Raw genomic sequence first — 23,075 nt, 5'->3', positions numbered from 1 at the left:
TACCCAACACTGAATATCGGGAAAACCTTCCATTCGGGCTGCTTCTGCACTGGTAGGTGCTGGAACTGTGAGACCTACGGTTGCCTACTGAGCTTCCACCCCAAAAATTAATCTACACACAGGTCTTCTAGCCTTGAGTCCCTCACCTCTTGTCCCACGCAAGCTGCTGCCACAGTGCAGGCCTATTGGTGTCACGTGGCCATACTTGGTGCCTCTCAGTGACGGTCAAGAGTCTACCTCCCACTTCAGCCAGTCTGCCCATAGCACTTCACTAATTTCCTTGCCTCATTCCTTCTCCCTTGGGAATCCCTCAGCTCCAAGCATCTTTCTCTGCTTCTCAGTCCCAGTGAATCCCACTCACACCTCCAGGCTCAGCTCAAAGTGCTTCTGAAGCCATAGCCATGAACAAAGTTCCTTTGGGGACCCCTATGCACAGCTTTCCCTGCATCTGGATGCACACTTGGTTCAAGGCTTGTGTCCACCTGACTAGAACAGGCTGCTACTTTGTTTAAACATTTTTTATTAGTTTCACTGTGACATTTATATATATACTGCACCCCAGTTTGGTTCATCCCCTCTATTATTCTTTCTCTTCCCTCAACCCCTTCTTAAGATGACTTTGACAGGTTTCAATGTTCCATATTCATACATGTGCAGAAAATACATCAATCACATTCACCCTCCTTTACCCTCTTCATTTACCCTTACCCTCCCAGTACTGTCCTCCCCTTAACACAACCTTTTAAACATTCCTGTCCATTGTTTAAGTGTCTCTTCATTGTTCAGTGGGATTTTGCCCAGAGATTTTACCTGTAAATATATTGCACTTTAATCAGTCTAATCCTCTGTATTACTCTCTCTTAACCCTTTTCCCCTTCTCCTGTATTGTTCAACAGTTTTCAGAGTGTTTTGTTGTGTCTTATTCCTACATAGATGTGATGTACTTCAATTTTATTCACTCTCTATCATTACTTTAGTCTCTTCTTCCTCAGTCTCTTCTAACAGTCTCATTTTTGGAAGAATGCTCTATATGTATATATATGTGCAAATATGATAATGATTATATTTGTATTTAGATCTATCTTCCATATATGAAAGGAAACTTGTGATCTTTGTCTTTTCTGAACTTAGCTTCTTTACTTAACATGATGGTCTCCAGTTCCGTTTATCTGTAAATGACAAAATTTCATTCTTCTTTGTGGCTGAATAATATTACATATATATATACATATACATATATATCTCACATTTTCTTAACCCATTAATCAGTTGTAGGACATCTGGGCTGTTTCCATAACTTGGCTATTATGAATAATGCTACAATAAATGTGTGTGGCACAGGCTTCTTGAGCAACCAGGTTCTTGAGGACCTGGGTGATCTATTTCCCTCACAGCATCTGACATTTGGAAGGTGCTAACAGATGTATGATGAATGAGTCTGACTTGATATATTTTGCTTGTCAATTGTTACTTTTACTTTAGATCCATGTACATGATGTGCTTCCAGAGGACAATGTGCTACCCAAAAGAAGATGTAAAGCATGTTTGGGAGGCCTTGTTTACCAGGTTAGTATTCACTTGCAACTCTCTAAACACAGAAGGTAGTGCTGAGAAGCAAAAGTCCCTTTCTAGCAGGAATTATATCAAGGACCTGACCAAACATCACTCCCCACTTAACAAAAAGGTATCTCTCTGCCCTCCATATCCAAGTATGCTTGTGAGACAACTGTTTTTCAGATGTGACCATGAGTGATACAACACAAATTGATAAGTGGCTATAAATGCAAAGGCCCTGAGATGATTGGGCAGGGTCTAAAGCATCCCTGACTGGTTTTGGTTTTATTGACAGATGTTTAAGGCCTTTTCTTGGAGACAGACATGGGCACAAAATCCTGTGAGGAGATTCAGGCAGCCTACACAGAAAGAAACAACACAAGCAGTACAGGTGATCTCTACTTTTGGATATAAGGTGTTCTGGATATTTCATCTTAGAAAGAAAACTTTTTTCTTTACTATTTTTTGTGATTCCAAAGGTGATGCATTTTTGTGAAAAAAAAAGTTTTAACCATCATGGGAGAATGTCACATTTGTGTACCAATCCATACTAGTACTCTCACTAGGGGTGGCTGCTATGAACAGTTTTGCTGTATTTCTTACCCAATTTCCCAACGTCTGATGTTATATATTTCTCTGAAACCTGCTTTTTCGTTTAACAAGGTGCCACAGTCATCTTTCTAGGTCAGCACCTATAGATCTAGCAGGTTCTTTTCTTCACTACCTCATTTGATCCTCAGATTATCTCAAGTGAGGGAGGCAGCCCTCAGAGATGAAGGTGGGGAGAGGTACAGCACTTTGCTCAAAGTAGACAACTGGTTAATTAGAAGACTGGGATATCTGACTCTGTAGCTCACGCCCTGTTTCTGACATTATGCGTTTGCCTTCAGAATGCAGGAAGAGCCCAGAAGAAAAACTTTGAAGAGAGCCATAGTTCAACTCAATGTAAGGAAAGAATTTTAAAAAATAGCTTTTTTTAAAAAATTGTGTTGGGTAGGAGTACATTGTGGCATTTACAAAAGTTCTTAAAAACATATCAAATATATCATATTTGAATTCACCTCTACATTTTTCTACTTTATCTCCCCCTCCCCCCCATATAAGAGCTTTCTGGCATCAGAGCAGGATATTATCTTATTATCTCCAACAGATATCCACTGGAAGAGCCCAATTAAAGGTGGAACTTACTATGAAAACCAAAAAAACTCAAATGTTGGACAGATGGTGAGACTGTGTGGCCTGGAAGGCACTCACCCCCCCATCCCTGGCAATGTATGAGTCCACATTCCCAACATAATAAGCTTATCTGTACAACCTACTCTGAGAATAGCGCAAACCCAGCTAAAGCCTTATGCCTTTAACTGGAAAGCTCCTTGTGCAATGCATCTAGTAATTACCATACAGAAAATGTGGCTTTCTTTTTATAAGCTGTAGCCTGTTTTTATGTACCTCTGTAATTTTCTCTCTACCCTATCTGTGAGCAACATTTGTTTTTAGTGTTGTGTTTGCTTTATTTGTTAAAGGCTAGAGAATACATGGAATGTTGCCCTCCCAAGGGAACACCAAGATGTGAGGCTATGTGTGGCTGGGAATCCTGAACCTAGATCAGTAGTAGACAAATCATTCTAATCTGTTATTAGCATGAGCTGCTTGATGCCCCTGTGTTTTGAAGTGTCCTGTACTCAAACATAAACATGAACACACACACATACACACACACACACACACACACACAGAGAGAGAGAGAGAGAGAGAGAGAGAGAGAGAGAGAGAAGGGGAGAAGGGGTTATTACCCATCTCTGGCTGGAATGTTCTGAGAACAGAAGGAGCTTCTTGTAGCTGAGGCATCTTAAACTCAAATTCAAACAAGGAGCCCTGGGCATGTTCCCATGAAGGGACCCAGATAGCTGTTTGGGTCATGGAGCCATAGACAGCCAGGATCACCCAGAAGCCAGCAGCATGATCTGAGGTACAGAGCAGTGCCCTGTGTCTCCTCGGTATTTATTTCATTTATGTCGGTCACAGTGCCTGATTGCCTGCTATTGGGACCTAATTCCTATGAGCTACCATTGCTTCCCTCTGGGGAGCAATTAAAATTGTATATGTAATACATGCTCATTTTGGAAACTGTTGAAAATAGGCTATGCAAAAGAAATTAAATGCCACCAACTAATCCAGTGTTAAAAGTGGTTTCTTTTAGTACTTTATGGTCTGTTTCATGTCCCTTTAGTAGAAAATCCACATGGTCCAGAAGGTCAGTCTTCCCTTGTTCTGTACTGCACACTACAGTGCACAATAATACTTAGCTGAGCCCCCAGGACTTGTCAGGAACAGTATGAACTGATCAGAAATCAGCATGAACGAGCTAAAACCCCAAGTCTATAGTGAAAGACATTTCTGCTCTAACAGAAATGGCTGGGGATTCCAAGATGGAGGCTAGAGGGAGGAAGCAGAAAGTGTGCCTCCTAAAGTAAAATCTTGGAGAGATGCTGGAGACACACCTTACAGGAAAAACCACCGAGAAGAGGCAAAACTTTGACTTCTCCACACCTCCAGCCTGTGCATAGCATCTCCACTTCACGTTAAATGGAGAAACGAGGAGGGCCCCCGGGCCGCCAGACGCCAGCACCCAGATGGATTGGGAAGATGCGGACCACAAGGTGAGCTAAGTGGTATGCAGTACTCCTACAGACAAGCCTGGCCAGATCAGCATAGCCCCTGGACAGACCGACCCTCAGCCAGGGGAGAAAAGAGAAACTGAGTAATAAGCAATAATAACAAAAAAGACACATAGCAAAGAGGGCGGGGCACCCTGAGCGCCAAAGAGGGGGGTAGGGGAAATCCCTCACAGAAATGTAAATAAACAAGCCAGGCTGGAGAAGGCAGGAGCAGCGGCACACGCCCAGCAACCAGGAGTGGGAAAGCTTGTAAAAGCAGTGGTAGGATGAAAACTCCACAGGAGAGGGGGGAATACCCACTTCCCAAGTGAGCTGTAAATCAACACACTGGCCTGAGAAAGCGGGTGCAGTGTCACCTCCCCCAGTGTGCTTGGAAAGGGGAAAGCTTGTAGCAGTGGCTCACGCACAGAGGAACTCTGAGTAAACAAAGACTGTGGGGCCAGGTGAGTGCTAAGCTCACCCCTGAGATCTGCATAAATAACGCCTCCAGCAACAGCAGGCTGACAGCAGCAGGCAGGCAAGGCACAGCCACAGATACCATTCACAGAACTGTCTCCAGACTCTTTTTTTTTCTCTCTCCCTACCTTTGATGAGACAACTGAACTACACCTGCATGCTGAAAAACTTACTGAAACTGTATTGCATTTGAACTTGGGACACTTTGTGGGGTTTCTTTTTGTTTTGTGCGGTTTTGTTTTATTTTGGTTTTTCCAGTCTTTTTTCCCTTTGATGAGACAACCACAGAACTACTTCTGAGGCACCATCTCCAGGACTGTAGGCTGAGGGATGAACACCAAAGTTATTAAGACTGAAAATTTATTGCATTTGAACTTGGAGATTTTATTTATTTATTTTAATTTTCAATCCTCTCTCTGTCTCTCTAATGCCTTTTCAGCTTACGGTTGATTAGTACACTGTCTCTCCCTGTTTATATCTTTGAAACTTTTTTTGTTTGTTTCTTTGTTTTGTTTTCTTCTACTGGTTTATTTGTTTTTCCCTTTTCCTTTAACTTCTTTGCTTTCCATCTCCTCTCACCCTTCCATTCTAAATATCACCAGTGCTATTATTACAAGCTAGAAAATACTTAATTGCACACAGTACAGGGACAATAACAACACCAAGGGCAATGACGAGAAGACAGAAAAACAGGGAAACCAGCTTCCCCACAGCAAAAAATCAGTACAGGAACCAGAGGAAAATTAAGAAAACAGATACTCAAATGCAGATTCCAAAAAAAATGAAGATAAACTGTGCCAAAGAACCCAATGAAGTCCACAAGAATAATCTAAAAGAAGAAATACTACAGGTACTCAATGAGAATTTTATAGAGATGATACTGGATAGGGTCAACCAAAATGTACAGGAGACACTCAAGAAATTCCAAGACAACAAAAATAGAGAATTTGAAAAAGCAAAAGAAGAAATAAAGGGAACCATAGAAGCACTGTAAAAACAACAAAGTGAAACAAAGAACACGATTAATAAAGAGATAAATGAACTCAGGACAAAAATAGACAACATTAAAGAGGAAACGACCCAGGGTATGAAAAACCTCAGAAAAAAGAACGAAACATAACTGCAAAACAAAATGGAGGGCCAATCCAGCAGAATAGAACAAACAGAAGACAGAATCTCAGAACTTGAAGATGAAATGATAATTAAAGGAAAAACTAAAGAACTATTAGTTAAACAACTCAAGACCCGTGAAAAGAAAATGCAAGAATTCACTGACTCCATCAAAGGAACAAACCTGAGAATCATAGGCATTTAAGAAGGAGAAGAGGTACAAGCAAAGGGAATGCATAATACATTCAACAAAATAATAACAGAAAATTTCCCAAATGTAGAGAAATCTATTCCCATATAGATGCAAGAGGCCTCCAGAACACCAAACAGACCAGATCAAAATAGAACTACCCCACAACATATCATCATTAAAACAACAAGTTCAGAAACTAGGGAAAGAATATTGAAGGCTGTAAGAGAGAAAAAACAAGTAACATACAAAGGTAAACCCATCAAAATCACAACAGATTTCTCAACAGAAACATTAAAAGCAAGAAGAGCTTGGGGAGAGATCGTCCAAGCACTGAATGAAAATAACTTCAACCCCAGGATACTCTACCCAGCAAAACTATCATTCAAAATAGATGGAGCAATAAAAATCTTCCATGATAAGCAGAAACTAAAACAATATGTGACCACAAAGCCACCATTACAAAAGATTCTTCAAGGGATTCTGCACACAGGAAGTGAAACCCAACATAACCATGAAAGGATAGGCAGCACCAAACAACAGGAAAAGAAAAAGCAAGAAAGTAGAGAGTAACCTCAACTTAGGAACACACAATCAAACCTTCAAACAACTAAAACAACTAAACGACAGGAATCACCACATACCTATCATACTAACACTTAATGTTAATGGACTTAATTCCCCAATCAAAAGGCACCGTTTGACAAAATGGATTAAAAAGGAAGATCCAACAATTTGTTGCTTACAGGAGACCCATCTCACTGACAGAAATAAGCATAGGCTTAGGATGAAAGGCTGGAAGAAGATTTACCAAGCCAATGGCCCCTGAAAACAGGCAGGAGTAGCAGTACTTACCTCTGACAAAGTAGACGTCAAACCTACATTGATCAAATGAGATAAAGAAGGACATTCCATACTAATAAAAGGGGAAATAGACCAAAAGGAAATAACAATTATCAACCTATATGCATCCAATGTCAACGCACCCAATTTCATCAAACATACAATGAAGGACCTAAAAGCACACATTAACGCCAACACAGTGGTTGTGGGAGACTTTAACACCCCATTATCATCAATAGATAGGTCATCCAAACAAAAAATCAATAAAGAAATTCAAGATCTAAAATATACCATAGATCAAATGAACCTAGTTGATGTCTACAGAACATTTCATCCAACTTCAACACAGTATACATTCTTCTCAGCAGCCCACAGAACCTTCTCCAAAATAGATCCTATCCTAGGGCACAAAGCAAGCCTCAGCAAATATAAGGAAACAGAAATTATACCATGCATTCTATCTGATCACAATGTAATAAAACTAGAACTCAACAACAAAAATAAAGACAAAAAACATGCAAACAGCTGGAAACTGAGTAACTCATTACTTAATGAACAATGGATCATTGATGAAATAAAAGAGGAAATTAAAAAGTTCCTGGAAGTCAATGAAAATGAAAACACAACCTACCAGAACCTATGGGACACAGCAAAGGCAGTCCTGAGAGAAAAGTTTTTTTTTTTTTTAATCATATGTGCATACAATGCTTGGGTCATTTCTCCAGCTTGCCCCCACCACCTCCCTTACCACTCACTCCACCCCACCCCCTCACTACCTGGCAGAAACTATTTTACCCTTATCCTGAGAGGAAAGTTCATAGCCATAAGTGCATATATTAAAAAGACTGAAAGATCCCAAATCAATGATACATCTCAAACTCAAACTCCAGAAAAACAAGAACAAGCAAATCCCAAAACAAACGGGAGAGAAATAATAAAAATAAGAGCTGAAATCAATGAAATAGAAACCAAAAAAACCAAAGAATTAATGAAACAAAAATTTGGTTCTTTGAAAAAATAAACAAGATCAACAGACCCCTGGCAGACCTGACAAAAATGAGGAGAGAAAAAAATCAAATTAGTACAGTCAGGAATGCAAAAGGGGAGGTAACAACAAACACCATGGAAGTCCACGAAATCATCAGAGACTACTTCGAGAACCTATATTCAAATAAATTTGAAAATATTAAAGAAATGGACAGATTTCTAGATACATAGGATCATCCAAAACTGAACCAAGAGGATATTAATCACCTGAATAGATCTATAACACAAAATGAAATTGAAGCAGCAATCAAGAGTCTCCCCAAAACGAACATTCCAGGATCTGATGGATTCTCTGCTGAATTCTATCAGACCTTTAAAGAAGAACTGATACCAACCCTCCTTAAACTGTTCCATGAAATAGAAAGGGAAGGAAAACTGCCTAACACATTTTATGAAGCCAGTATTACACTTATTCCAAAACCAGGCAAAGACACCTCCAAAAAAGAGAACTATAGGCCAATCTCCTTAATGAACATTGATGCAAAAATCCTCAACAAAATAATGGCAAACCGAATTCAACAATACATCAAAAAGATCATTCACCACGACCAAGTAGGCCTCATCCCAGGAATGTAGGGGTGGTTCAACATATGAAAATCAATAAACATAATAAGCCACATTAACAGAAGCAAAGACAAAAACCACTTGATCATCTCAATAGATGCAGAAAAAGCCTTTGATAAGATACAACATCATTTCATGATAAAAGCTCTAAGAAAACTAGGAATAGAAGGAAAGTTCCTCAACATTATAAAAGCTATATATGACAAACCTACAGCCAGCATTATACTTAATGGAGAAAAACTGAAACCATTCCCTCTAAAATCAGGAACCAGACAAGGATGCCCACTACCTCCACTCCTATTCAACACAGTACTGGAATTCCTAGCCAGAGCAATTAGGCAAGAAGAAGGAATAAAAGAAATACAAATAGGTAAAGAAACTGTCAAAACATCCCTATTTGCAGATGACATGATCCTATACCTTAAAGACCCAAAAAACTCTACTCAGAAGCTTCTAGACATCATCAATAGCTATAGCAAGGTAGCAGGATATAAAATCAACATAGAAAAATCATTAGCATTTCTATACACTAACAATGAGCAAACGGAAAAAGAATGTATGAAAACAATTCCATTTACAATAGCCTCAAACAAAATCAAATACCTAGGTGTTAACCTAACAAAAGATGTGAAAGACCTCTTACAAGGAAAACTATAAACTTCTGAAGAAAGAGATTGAGGAAGACTATAGAAAGTGGAGAGATCTCCCATGCTCATGGATTGGTAGAATCAACATAGTAAAAATGTCGATACTCCCAAAAGTAATCTACATGTTTAATGCAATTCCCATCAAAATTCCAATGACATTCATTAAAGAGATTGAAAAATCTACTGTGAAATTTATATGGAAACACAAGAGGCCACGAATAGCCAAGGCAATACTCAGTCAAAAGAACAATGCAGGAGGTATCACGATACCTGACTTCAAACTATATTACAAAGCAATAACAATAAAAACAGCATGGTACTGGCACAAAAACAGACATGAAGACCAGTGGAACAGAATAGAGGATCCAGATATGAAGCCACACAACTGTAAGCAACTTATCTTTGACAAAGGAGCTAAAAATATACGATGGAGAAATAGCAGCCTCTTCAACAAAAACTGCTGGGAAAACTGGTTAGCAGTCTGCACAAAACTGAAGCTAAATCCATGTATATCATCCTATACCAAGATTAACTCAAAATGGATCAAGGATCTTAATATCAGGCCCCAAACTCTAAAGTTGATACAGGAAAGAGTAGGAAATACTCTGGAGTTAGTAGGTATAGGTAAGAACTTTCTCAATGAAACCCCAGCAGCACAGCAACTAAGAGATAGCATAGATAAATGGGACCTAATAAAGCTAAAAAAGCTTCTGTTCATCAAAAGAAATGGTCTGTAAACTGAACAGAACACCCACAGAGTGGGAGAAAATATTTGCCAACTATACATCAGACAAAGGGCTGATAACCAGAATATGTAGGGAACTTAAAAAACTAAATTCTCCCCAAACTAATGAACCAATAAATAAAAGAGCAAGTGAACTAAACAGAACTTTCTCAAAAGAAGAAATTCAAATGGCCAAAAAACACATGAAAAAATGCTCACCATCTTTAGCAATAAAGGAAATGCAAATTAAAACCACGCTAAGATTCCACTTCACCCGTTAGAATAGCCATCATCAGCAACACCACCAACAGCAGGTGTTGGCGAGGATGCAGGGGAAAAGGAACCCTCTTACACTGTTGGTGGGAATGTAAACTAGTACAATCACTCTGGAAAAAAATTTGGAGGCTACTTAAAAAGCTAGACATAGATCTACCATATGATTCAGCAATACCACTCTTGGGGATATACCCAAAAGACTGAACACAGATTACTCCAGAGGCACCTGCACACCCATGTTTATTGCGGCACTATTCACAATAGCCAAATTATGGAAACAGCCAAGATGCCCCACCACTGATGAATGGATTAAAAAAAGGTGGTATCTATACACAATGGAATTTTATGCAGCCATGAAGAAGAATGAAATGTTATCATTCGCTGGTAAACGGATGGAATTGGAGAACATCATTCTGAGTGAGGTTAGCCTGGCCCAAAAGACCAAAAATCGTATGTTCTCCCTCATATGTAGATATTAGATCAAGGGCAAACACAACAATGGGATTGGACTTTGAGCACATGATAAAAGTGAGAGCACACAAGGGAGGGGTGAGGATAAGTAAGACACCTAAAAAATTAGCTAGCATTTGTTGCCCTTAACGCAGAGAAACTAAAGCAGATACCTTAAGAGAAACTGAGGCCAATAGGAGAAGGGGACCAGAAACTAGAGAAAAGGTTAGATCAAAAAGAATTAACCTAGAAGGTAACACCCACGCACAGGAAATCAATGTGAGTCAATGCCCTATATAGCTCTCCTTATCTCAACCAGCAAAACCCCTTGTTCCTTCCTATTATTGCTTATACTCTCTCTACAACAAAATTAGAAATAAGGGCAAAACAGTTTCTGCTGGGTATTGAGGGGGTGGGGGGGAGAGGGAGGGGGCGGAGTGGGTGGTAAGGGAGGGGGTGGGCGCAGGGGGAGAAATGACCCAAGCTTTGTATGCACATATGAATAATAAAAGAAAAAAAAGCTCTAAGAAAACTAGAAATAGAAGGAAAGTACCTCAACATTATAAAAGCTACATATGACAAATCTACAGCCAGCATTATACTTAATGGAAAAAAACTGAAACCATTCCCTCAAAATCAGGAACTAGACAAGGATGCCCACTATCTCCACTCCTATTCAACATAGTACTGGAATTCCTAGCCAAAGCAATTAGGCAAGAAGAAGGAATAAAAGGAATACAAATAGGTAAAGAAACTGTCAAAATATCCCTATCTGCAGATGACATGCTCCTATACCTCAAAGACCAAAAAACTCTACTCAAAAGCTCGTAGACACCATCAATAGCTATAGCAAGGTAGCAGGATATAAAATCAACATAGAAAAATCATTAGCATTTCTATACACTAATAATGAGCAAACGGAAAAAGAATGTATGAAAACAGTTCCATTTATAATAGCCTCAACAAAAATCAAATACCTAGGTGTAAACCTAACAAAGGATGTGAACGACCTCTACAAGGAAAACTGTAAACTTCTGCAGAAAGAGATTGAGGAAGACTATAGAAAGTGGAGAGATCTCCCATGCTCATGGACTGGTAGAATCAGCATAGTAAAAATGTCTATACTCCCAAAAGTAATCTACATGTTTAATGCAATTCCCATCAAAATTCCAATGATATTCGTAAAAGAGATTGAAAAATCTACTGTGAAATTTATATGGAAACACAGGAGGCCATGAACAGCCAAGGCAATACTCAGTCAAAAGAACAATGCTGGAGGTATCACCTGACTTCAAACTGTATTACAAAGCAATAACAATAAAAACAGCATGGTACAGGAACAAAAACAGACATGAAGACCCCTGGAACAGAACAGAGGACCCAGATATGAAGCCACACAAGTATAACCAAGTTGTCTTTGACAAAGGTGCTAAAAATATTAGATGGAGAAATAGCAGCCTCTTCAACAAAAACTGCTGGGAAATCTGGTTAGCAGTCTGCAAAAAACTGAAACTAGATCCATGTATATCACCCTATACCAAGATTAACTCAAAATGGATCAAGGATCTTTTTTTTTGTTTGTTTGTTTTATTTTATTTTATTTATTTTTTTCTTTTATTATTCATATGTGCATACAAGGCTTGGTTCATTTCTCCCCCCTGCCCCCACCCCTTCCCTTACCACCCACTCCAGCCCCCTCCCTCTCCCCCCCACCCCCTCAATACCCAGCAGAAACTATTTTGCCCTTATCTCTAATTTTGTTGTAGAGAGAGTATAAGCAATAATAGGAAGGAACAAGGGGTTTTGCTGGTTGAGATAAGGATAGCTATACAGGGCATTGACTCACATTGATTTCCTGTGCGTGGGTGTTACCTTCTAGGTTAATTCTTTTTGATCTAACCTTTTCTCTAGTTCCTGGTCCCCTTTTCCTATTGGCCTCAGTTGCTTTAAGGTATCTGCTTTAGTTTTCTGCGTTAAGGGCAACAAATGCTAGCTAGTTTTTTAAGTGTCTTACCTATCCTCACCCCTCCCTTGTGTGCTCTCGCTTTTATCATGTGCTCATAGTCCAATCCCCTTGTTGTGTTTGCCCTTGATCTAATGCCCGCATATGAGGGAGAACATACGATTTTTGGTCTTTTGGGCCAGGCTAACCTCACTCAGAATGATGTTCTCCAATTCCATCCATTTACCAGCGAATGATAACATTTCGTTCTTCTTCATGGCTGCATAAAATTCCATTGTGTATAGATACCACATTTTCTTAATCCATTCGTCAGTGCTGGAGCATCTTGGCTGTTTCCATAACTTGGCTATTGTGAATAGTGCCGCAATAAACATGGATGTGCAGGTGCCTCTGGAGTAACAGTCTTTTGGGTATATCCCCAAGAGTGGTATTGCTGGATCAAATGGTAGATCGATGTCCAGCTTTTTAAGTAGCCTCCAAATTTTTTTCCAGAGTGGTTGTACCAGTCTACATTCCCACCAACAGTGTAAGAGGGTTCCTTTTTCCCCGCATCCTCGCCAACACCTGTTGTTGGTGGTGTTGCTGATGATGGCTATTCTAACAGGGGTGAGGTGGAATCTTAGTGTGGTTTTAATTTGCATTTCCTTTATTGCTAGAGATGGTGAGCATTTTTTCATGTGTTTTCTGGCCATTTGAATTTCTTCTTTTGAGAAAGTTCTGTTTAGTTCACATGCCCATTTCTTTATTGGTTCATTAGTTTTGGGAGAATTTAGTTTTTTAAGTTCCCTGTATATTCTGGTTATCAGTCCTTGTCTGATGTATAATTGGCAAATATTTTCTCCCACTCTGTGGGTGTTCTCTTCAGTTTAGAGACCATTTCTTTTGATGAACAGAAGCTTTTTAGTTTTATGAGGTCCCATTTATCTATGCTATCTCTTAGTTGCTGTGCTGCTGGATCAAGGATCTTAATATCAGACCACAAACTCTAAAGTTGATACATGAAAGAATAGGAAATACTCTGGAATTAATAGGTATAGGTAAAAACTTTCTCAATGGCACCCCAGCAGCACAGCAACTAAGAGATAGCATAGATAAAAGAAATGGCTGACACACTGAGTCTGTGCTCTCTACTAGATAGGGCCAAAGCATCCTTCAAGTTTGGTCTCATTTAACATCCATGATGATCCTACAAAGTGAGACTATCACCCCCATTTGAAAATGAGAAAATCAAGGCTTAGGAAGTCGGAGGATCTCATCCATTGTCAGTAAGCATCAGGGACGTGCAACCAGGTTAGTTTGTCTCCAGGGTCTATGCTCCTTTCCTTTGATCATGGAAGTGTGTGCAAAGATTAACAACTGTCCTGTAGGAATGGATTAATTTTGGGGAGGGAGACCAAGGGCAGTAGAAGTCTCCTAAGCTGAGTTTCAATGGAATTCATTGGGTGGACATTCTAGGCGGAAAAACACCCAGGCAAAGGCAGAGAGCAGTAAAATATCTGAGTATACAGGGAGCTAGAGATCAATGACTCTTCGCTAATGATACATCCTATCAATTAATAATGAAAAATTCATAACTTCTGTCAATTGAAAGGGCACATTTCTTAAATATGTATGAGTATGAAATATAGATTATGCAAGGCTAACAAACAAAAATTCTATGAAGGATTAGAACACAAACATCCCCCCATCCCCACACACACCGCACACACACTGCAAAGGGGAACATGTTAAATCTCTAAAACCTTACAGGAAATAAATTAATGGGTCACCTACTTTCTTTTCTTCAAGACAATGTTACTTTTTAATTAAATGAGAAATACATAAACATTTTCTCCTTGTAAAAATTAATAAAACAATACATATACAAGAGAGGGTAATGTTTCTTTGGGCTGTGATACTTGACCCTGGTTCAGTTCCCTGTCTGTCTCACAGGTAGCCAGTATTAGAAGTTTGGAGCAGATACTTCTATGCCTTTCCTATATGTTTGCATACAATATACATTGACCTTGAAGACATAAAGTATTAGTTCTGTCTGTGTGCTGTGTGTGCAGCAACTTGCTCTTTTCACTTCATAATAACTCTAAGAGTTCTACTGATGTCATTCAGACTCAGTGCATTATTTTTAACAGCTGCAACATTTCCATACTAGATATATGCTGTGGTTTAGTCTTCTTCACCACTGAGGAATATTTAGGTTGTTTCTAATTTGGTACTACTACAAACAGTGCTTCAGTGGGCATCCTTAGATATGCTCATGGTATAAATAGTATTTCTCTAGGAGAGAAATTCCTAGACTATGGGATATGAAAATTACAATTTTTTTTGGTACTTCCAAACTGTCTTTCAAAGTGGCCTTTCCAGTTTTTAGTTTGCAGGAACTGTAGTTCCTGTTTGGAATGGTGAGAACCTTGGGAAGGAAGGTGTGTGTGGGGGAGTGAGGAGACAAGGTGTATTTTAAATGTCATATTCAATATAACAGGACATATAGAAAATAACTACTGATTGCACAATATAAACAAGATAAAGTAGAACTGGATATAATCATGGCTTGGAGTTGACACACAATAGGAGGGTCCTTCTCAAAGAGGGGGTATGTCATGCACCCCCTCCCTTAAGAACATATGGTGGAGGGAGGGGAAAGGATAGGACTTACACATTGTTTTAAAGGGAGGTAAGTACTGAAACAGAAAAAGAAGAGAAAGAAACAGAGCCAGGTTAGGCGTGGGTGAAGGCCACTGATATAGAAGGGGGCCAAAAATGTAGACTCTGCTTTCCTCCCTGGGTCTTGGAGCCAGTTGTGTTTTAGCAGGTGTGTTTGGCCACCATCAAAGCCACAGAGTATGAAGTTCCCAGGGTCAGAGGTGGGACTGCTTCACCAACCTCACACACACACTCCTGCTCAGCTGCTCTGAATGAAGAGGGCTTATCCAATTGAGAGGGCCCAGGATATCAAGAGCTAAATGTGGCTCTGGGGGTAGAAGCTGCCTCTGTGACTAGTGGTGACCGTGAAGGTGAGTTTTCCAGGGCATTAATGGTATAGGAAGGAGGAGAAACCATTCAGAAGAGAGCTCTACTGTGCTCCAAAGTGAGTACCAATTAAGATGATTACTGGTTTCCTTACAACACAAATACTAATGGCCTGTCACACTCTGGCATATTTTTCTTGGTAACCTTCAACTCCAAATGATTAGTAAGTCTCTTGTGGCAAGGCTCATACAAACACAGGCAGAAAGTAGGCAAAAAAACCCAACCCAACACAATTCTGATGAATGCACATGTGGTGAGGCAGAGACTTGTGAAAACATGTTCTTAAAGGACAGGACACTTTGGGAGAGCCCAGCCTCAATCAATAGAGGATATATTTTGAAAAGAGTGCTCTGAGGAATTAGAATAAGGACTAGTCACAAAATCACTTTCACTTTCTGGGCCCAGGGTTCTGCCTGATAAATGGGGATGGGAAAGCCTGCCTTGCTTCCAGGTGGGATATTTGTATGCAAGGGCTTAGAGATACAGGGAGTTGGAACACCATCTTGACTGGCAGTAGTCAAAGTGCGAGGAATTTAGAATAAGGCTCCCAAATCAGGCAGACTTAGGTGGAATGTCTACCTTTTTACAAACCAACTCTGCCAAGACACTTAGATCTCTGTAAGCCTCAGTTTCCTCCTATGAAAAGTGGGATAATGTCATGGCAGTATTTCTTAGAGCGCTAGGCTGGAACGAGATGATGTGTGCAGAATGTTCCACAAGCCCAGCAAGCAACAGAAGCAGTATCAATTCTTCTTTGCCCTGGTTGCTGTTAAACTATTATTGTCACTCCAAGTCAGGAAGAATGGTATCAGCCTTGGAGCCCCCAATCTGACCCTATCTCCCCAATTTACATTTATTAGAACACTGAAAATCCCATTTCTTGTACTTACTCAAGGTTAAACAGGGACCCCAAAGTCCTAGATACAATTCCTTCCAGCATTACATGAGCTTCCTTTAAGAAGAGAATGGTAAAGAAAAGTTTTTCATTGGTCTATTTCAGATATGTAGCTGCCAGGTGGATGTTCTGACACCTCACTGATATGTTTTGTCTAATATTCAGTAACTAACGGGGATGTGGTCAGAGAGCTCCACTTGACCACTCTGGTTTCTTCCACACCTCTTAAGCCAAGTGCTGTGCAAATGGGGTCTCAAAGGCTGCTCTCCCAGCCCACTTGCCTTCCCCAACCCTTCCTGCAAAGGCATTTTGGAAGATCCTGGGCCTTGTGTTAGTCAAATTCCCACATCAGTTCAGAGGGCAGCAGTCGCTAGTGGATGCATAAAGGTGCTGAGGTAGGAGGGCCAGTAGTCCTGAGAGCAGATGGCAGACCCACATGCTCCTGGGGCCCAGCAGCTTGGGGAATTTAGGAAATGGGCAAGACCAAAGGGGTCAGATAGAAATGTGGGCACAGAGATGATAACAGGATAACCAGAGAACCAGGTTTTAGTGGAAATTCCCTCAACTTCTAAATGCTGGCAATTCAATTGAAGGCCCAAGAAAGAGGTCTGTAGGACTGTATCTAGCACCTTGCAAGAAACATCAGCTCTTCAAAACTAGAAGTTTATGTCCCAGAGCACATTAAGTGTAATTCACCAGACTTCTCTAAGACCAAAGGAATTTAATAGACTAGAGAAAGAAAATAGTGGAAACTACCTGTAATTCCATTACTGTTAACATTTTGATATATGTATTTCCAGGCATTACTATAAACATGTATGGTTGCAAATGTTTCACAAGGTTTTTGCTTTTTTGGGGAAAAGGCCCAGATGTACATACTAGTTTGTGGCCTTCATTCCTGCACTTCCCCTGTACTGTAGTCATCTCTGCCTGCTGTCCTGTTCAGGAGCTCTCCCTATCAAAGTTTGCCCACTTGGAAAACAATGGGCTTTTCCCCCAAATTTAAGTAATAAACAGACTCCTTTAGGAGAAAAAAGTTATTGTGGCTCCTTCTGTAAACACACATCAGGACTTACCTAAAAAATATTAACCAAAGAAGTGAAGGTTTCGGTCTTTAAATTGTGAATTTTCACTGCAAAGAGAAGTATCCTGATAGCCAGTAAAATAACTTTTTAAGACTGAAAATAAAAAAGGAAGATAATATTTAAAATTCCTGCCTGCCTCCTGAGTCTCCTGAGCCTTTGATTGGGAAAGCCTAGGCTAAGACATTGTAGCAGGTTCCTCAGAATCCACAGTCTTTGTCAGGTCAACCCTGCTAGCTACTCTTTTATCAGGGATCAACTGTGGCTTTCCTCTTATAGGTCTTAAGAGGGACGTCAGCAACTGCAGAGACCACTGGTGTATACTTGGAGCCCTGTAGCCCCAGAGGATCTACCTTCAGGGGAGAAGTCATACTTTAAATTTTTTTCTAGGGCAAGATTCTTTTTGGCAAAATTTTCACTATTGAAAAGGAAAAAAAAAACAAGCTAGAAAAAGCACAGATGTAGGCCATTCTCCTTCTATGACAGATGGTGAGCCGAAGGTCCAGAGGACCTAACCTGTCTGAACGGGCAGCAGGCCTATGGCCCATGGGCCTGAGGACTCAGTGCTCTCCCCTTCCTCAGATGCCTTTCTCACTCCCACCTACCCCTATCCTCACAGTGTCCCTGTGCTCTTTGCAAATAAGCATCAGTTTTCAAAGGTTCCTTATATGTTTTCTGTCGCACACAGATGGAAACACACAAAAGAAAAGGATGTGAGAGTCTTAAATTGAATCCTGGCACCAGGTCAGAGATGTGTGCAGCTAAAGTCTCTCCAACACGCACGAGAGAAGTGACACATAGGCAGGACTGTAAGTGCAGGCATAATCTTTTCAGCTGGAGACACCTTCATGATTATACCTAAAGAAGAAATGAACTCAATTTTGGAATCAATTCCCATTCTAAGCATAAGAACAGAGGCTTTAGAAAGTGGTGGCTTCTTGTCTTAGAGCCAAATGCCTTTGGTAGCAACCAGCACTGGGTCTGTGACCTGGAGGGAGGGTGGGTGGGAGAAGGGAGTGGACCTGGCCTCAGGCCTGAGTCTTGCCTCAAACCCCATGGAAACTTTGCTTGTTCATTTGTCCTTCCTGGGCCTCAAACACCTGTCTGAGATGTGGCAACAGCCACACAACAGCCTTCACTAGACTGTAGTGAGAATGGAAATGTGCAAGGATGCCTGGAGCCATCTGATATGTTGTGTCACTTACCCTCTGTGTTTCAGTTGCCTTATCTGCAAAATGGGAGCAAACTACCTTATTAATGCCAGAAGGTCAGTCTTCACCATCAAGAGATTCTCACTAAAAAAAGCAAGTTACAATACCCACCCCCCAAAAAACCCAAAACACTTCTTTGACACACAACAGCATTGATTGCCTCAAATGTGTCATTTTTTTTTTTTGAAGTGCTCACACTGTCAACAAGCTTTTAAGGCATATCTGCTTCTACTGTGCCTGGCCTCTTGTCTTCAACTGCACACTCTCTGGAACAGAGAGGACTAAATGATGAGCGCTCCAGCCTTGGCTCAGCATCTAAGCCCTAAGCCTCCAAGGAAGAGAGCAGTTGGGGCAGGAGGAGAGCAGAGTTCTCAGAGGTAGGAGGGCCTGGTTATCTGGACCTTGAAGGGTGAGGGCAGGCGGGAGGCAGGACAGATGTGCATGTGACGGTGAAAGAAGTATGTGGCAAGTAAAGAGGGTGGTACGGGTTGTAGGTGAGGCTGAACAGGCAGATGAGGCTCTGTGCCTGGGTCTCCTGATAATGTCAGGCCTTGCCCTGTGATAGCAGATACCTGACCATGTCCTGCAGCAGCACCCAGCCCTCGTTTGTTCCATCCCAGCCCTACAGGGTGCTAAGGAGTATCCCACATATGTCATACAGACACTGTAACTCAGCGCAGTTCACTAATGGTACCACAATGACCTGACAATCTGGTCAAGGAGATGACACTTAGATAAGCAAAAATAGCCAATTTATCAGAGGGACTTGAAGTTGAGCAGGTAGATACAAACTGATGATGCTTATAATCCATGATCACATGGATCTATCCAGGGTCATGTACCATTTCTGGGCTCAAAGCCCTAACTGTAATGTATCACCTTCCCTCCCACCTGGGAAGGCACAGAAATACAGAAAATGTGTGTGTCATTATTATAAGAATATGCTAGGCAAAGCTTGTGTGCCTTCTCTGATGTCCTCAACTGTCTCCTGGCCCACTTCTGACTCCTGACACCTGTTGCTAATTCTGCTTTCGCAAGCCTGGACCTAACTTTCCTAATACAGAATCACAGCCACTTCAGGCAGGGTGAGATTTCTGGAAGCAGGAAATGGCATGACCAACCAGGCTTGGTGAACCTCTCACTCTGCCCAACACGCCTGAGGGACATTGCTCACTCCTTCCTGCCCAGCTCTCTCTGGGAAGAGTGGTGCTGAAGGGTGACAGGGGCTCCCTCTGCAGCTTTGTCCCTTATGAGAACTTTGGCAGGAGATTTGTCACTGGGGAAATGGAGTGTGGTGAGATAATATTTAAAGGCTTTTTGGGGTGGTGGTTTATTGTGATGTTTTTACTCATAATTGCTGCTTTGTTTTCTCTCTACCACCACCATCCCAAAATAAAATAAGGAATGAAAACAGCTAGGTTTCTGCTGCCCCTGGAGATAGAAGTCATAACTAACAACAGAAAAACACCAATTCTTGGTCAAAGCCAAGGTGCCAGCGTAGACAATAAATGCATCTACCACATAAGAATCAGCCTTGGATCCTCATCCCTTTAAGTGGACAGGTGGCAGAGAGGAGGGGAGAGGTTTGAGCTGGTGAGGACTCTGGATTCCAGTGCTGCCTTCAGATGACATGGAGCTTGAGACAGAGGAATTCTAACCTGACTGGGAGGCCCTGTGAAGTTTTTCCCTGCTACAGCTGTGGCTTGATGCCAGACAGAGAGTGATCAAAGGTTCCTTAAACCAAAAAAAGGAAATACAATTTAATGCAGCTGCATTAAAATGTCCAGGCACGTGGCAGGACTTGTCTCCCTTAATTAGGCCAACCCCTATTTGCATACCTGCCAGATATGTGCCACTCAATGTGGGCTTTGTCTAATTAACACCAACAACTTCAAAGGCTTTGTTGCATTACATGCCACTAAACGAGGGGTCTGCATGAACAAACAAGCAGTGCATAATTGAAAAAGGCACATGACAGGAACAAGGCCAGTTCTGCCTCCCGACTGATGGGCAAGGCCTTTGGGGAAGCAGAAAAATGGTAGGAAGGGTAGGGACCTGTGTCCCACCCAATGAGGGAAGCCCCCAGCTCCCATCCATTGACTGTGTGATCTTGGGCAAGTCACTTAATTTCTCCCAGCAGAGGGTTTTCATGGGCAGCATGGGGATAACACTATCACTACCTCCTGGGGCTGTGGTGAAGCCACTATGGAGTGAGTATTACTCAGCATCTGAGATGGAAGCACTCCACTTCAGGGTGGCTGCTGGGTGAAATCCTGAATCATACAGGCGAACTTCATGTCCACCTGTGGAGGGGCTACTGACACCAAAGCAGGTGTGTTGTGTTCAGGGTGTGTGAGAGCCATCTGAACCAGGGTGACCGAGCAAGCCCTCCCCTGGGAGCCCTACCCAGGGACAGTACTTGGGGCCCAGGTCACAATGCAGGTGCAGAGTCAGGTCAGGGATGTTGATGTCAGGAATTCAGGAATCTGGTGAAGAGATACACAGGGAGTGTTTAAAGAATGTTCTCCAAATGAATCAATGGGCTTTGGAATTTTAACACTGCAGCCTAGCCTTGTGCAGGCTAGCCTCCGAGCCACATATTCATCCTCATCTTTGAAAAGGTAATGTAACATCTTCCTTTTGGGGTTGTTGTGAAGTTAAATACAGTTACACCAGCAAAATATCTAGCATAAAGTAAGTGTTCAATAAAGAGTAGCTACTGAATTGTACTGTGCACCACAGCTGGAGCCAGAAGTGGAGGGAAAAAAAATCACTCTACTTAGGTGTGCAGCCTCCGGTAGGTCATTCAGGCTGTCAGAGGACCTGACCTGCAGCATTACTCAGAGTGAAAACTCTGTAAACCCTAAAGTGGTAATCCGATGCCAGTGGCTGAGCAGAGCCATGTGGGGCTATGGGTTACAGAGGTGTGGATGCCGCCAAAACCAAAAGAGGCCAAGGGCAAGGCATGTGAACAGTGAGCTACAGGCACAAGGGTTTTTCTTGTTTATAATGTTTACTATGTCAGACATCTTTTCTGATTATAAAAATGCTGCATTACTGAAAATTTGGAAAACACGCAAAAGCACACAGGAAAACAGAAATATCCTGTGCGCCCATCCCTTAGAAATAACCATGTGATTTTGGTTGTTTCAGTGTTGCATTGCCCTGGGTGAGCCCCAGGTGAGTGGACACCAGGTGGCATGCTAGACTGGCTTGAGGACAGGCCCTGAGACCAGCAGCCAAGTTCATACCCCAGTCTCATCTCCCACTAGAGGTATAGGAGGCTCCTCCCTTCCCTAAACTTGTTTTCTTGGATGTAAAATGGGGACAATATTAGCATTGCTTTCTTCATAGTCTAGCAGTGAGGAGTAAACAAGATAACACTTGTTAAATGCTCTGCTTGTCACATTGCAAGAACTTGATATGTGTAGCTATTATTATGTATACATACATGCTCACAAAATGGGGTCTTTTTGGTAATAATCATGTCATCAAATATTCACCTACAACAGTATTTCCAAGTGTGGACTCTGAACCACAGCATCAGTACGGTCTGGGAAACTTGTCTGTAACACAAATTCTCAGCTAGATTTTGATCTACAGAGTCAGAAACTGTCTTTCAGTAAGCCTTCCTGGTGAATCTGATGTACACTCAAGTTTGAAGACCCCTGCCTTATAGCCTATCTTTAGTAGCTTAACAGCATTCACATAGTAAGATTTATTTAATCAGGCTCTTTCTTTTCATTTGGGTTGTCTGCTAGCCGTGTGTTAGGGTGCTATTATAGGCTCATGAGAGGTGACTGAATGTCTCTTTCCAACTTTGTTCTGTTGGCAGCTTGGAATCAGCCAAGGTGGGAGTTTTTTAAGCTGCAGAAATCAGCAAATGCTATAATTCAGGCTCCCTTGCTTCCTTGCTTCACTCCAGCAGGCTGTTAACTTTATCTAGCACACTACTGGCTATTTCTCTTGATTTTTGCCATTATAAACAATGCTGCAATGAACATCTGTGTACCTACAGCTACTTGTTTATTCTTTGTTTCCTTAGAAATATTCCTAGAGATGGCATTGCTAGATAAGGATATGCTCAGGTTTGGGGAGTTTTGATACAGACTGCCAAAGTGTTCTGTCATTTTGCACCCCCCCTGCCCCACCCCAGCAGGGCAGAAGGAAGTTTATCTTCCTGCTCTGCTAGCAACTCTGGACTATTGGCTGAGGATCATGCACCAAGGACTTGCACACTTGTCTCTCTGGAGTAGGGCTATCCATTAGAATTTTCTGTGGTGTTCTACATATGTGTTGTCCCAGTTACATATGGCCACTGAATATGTGAAATGTGGCTTGTATGACCAAGGGACTGA

General features: G+C 41.4%; 1 protein-coding gene and 1 long non-coding RNA gene across 4 annotated transcripts in view; one reads left to right on the top strand and one right to left on the bottom strand.

The window, feature by feature from the left end:
* LOC141417840 (uncharacterized) overlaps nucleotides 1-1,945 on the top strand; it is a 43,972-nt gene extending 42,027 nt beyond the window's left edge. The window contains exons 2-3 of the long non-coding RNA XR_012442455.1: nucleotides 1,483-1,566; nucleotides 1,850-1,945. This is a non-coding gene — a long non-coding RNA (uncharacterized lncRNA). The remainder of the gene's footprint in view (nucleotides 1-1,482; nucleotides 1,567-1,849) is intronic.
* The window catches only part of Galnt10 (polypeptide N-acetylgalactosaminyltransferase 10), a 252,371-nt gene that overhangs the window by 79,729 nt on the left and 149,567 nt on the right, over nucleotides 1-23,075 (bottom strand). The window lies entirely within an intron of this gene.

Source organism: Castor canadensis, chromosome 16 (genome assembly GCF_047511655.1).
Source record: "Castor canadensis chromosome 16, mCasCan1.hap1v2, whole genome shotgun sequence".
NCBI lineage: Eukaryota > Metazoa > Chordata > Mammalia > Rodentia > Castoridae > Castor > Castor canadensis.
Note: the sequence above shows the minus strand (reverse complement) of the source record. Positions and strands in the feature narration are given on the sequence as shown.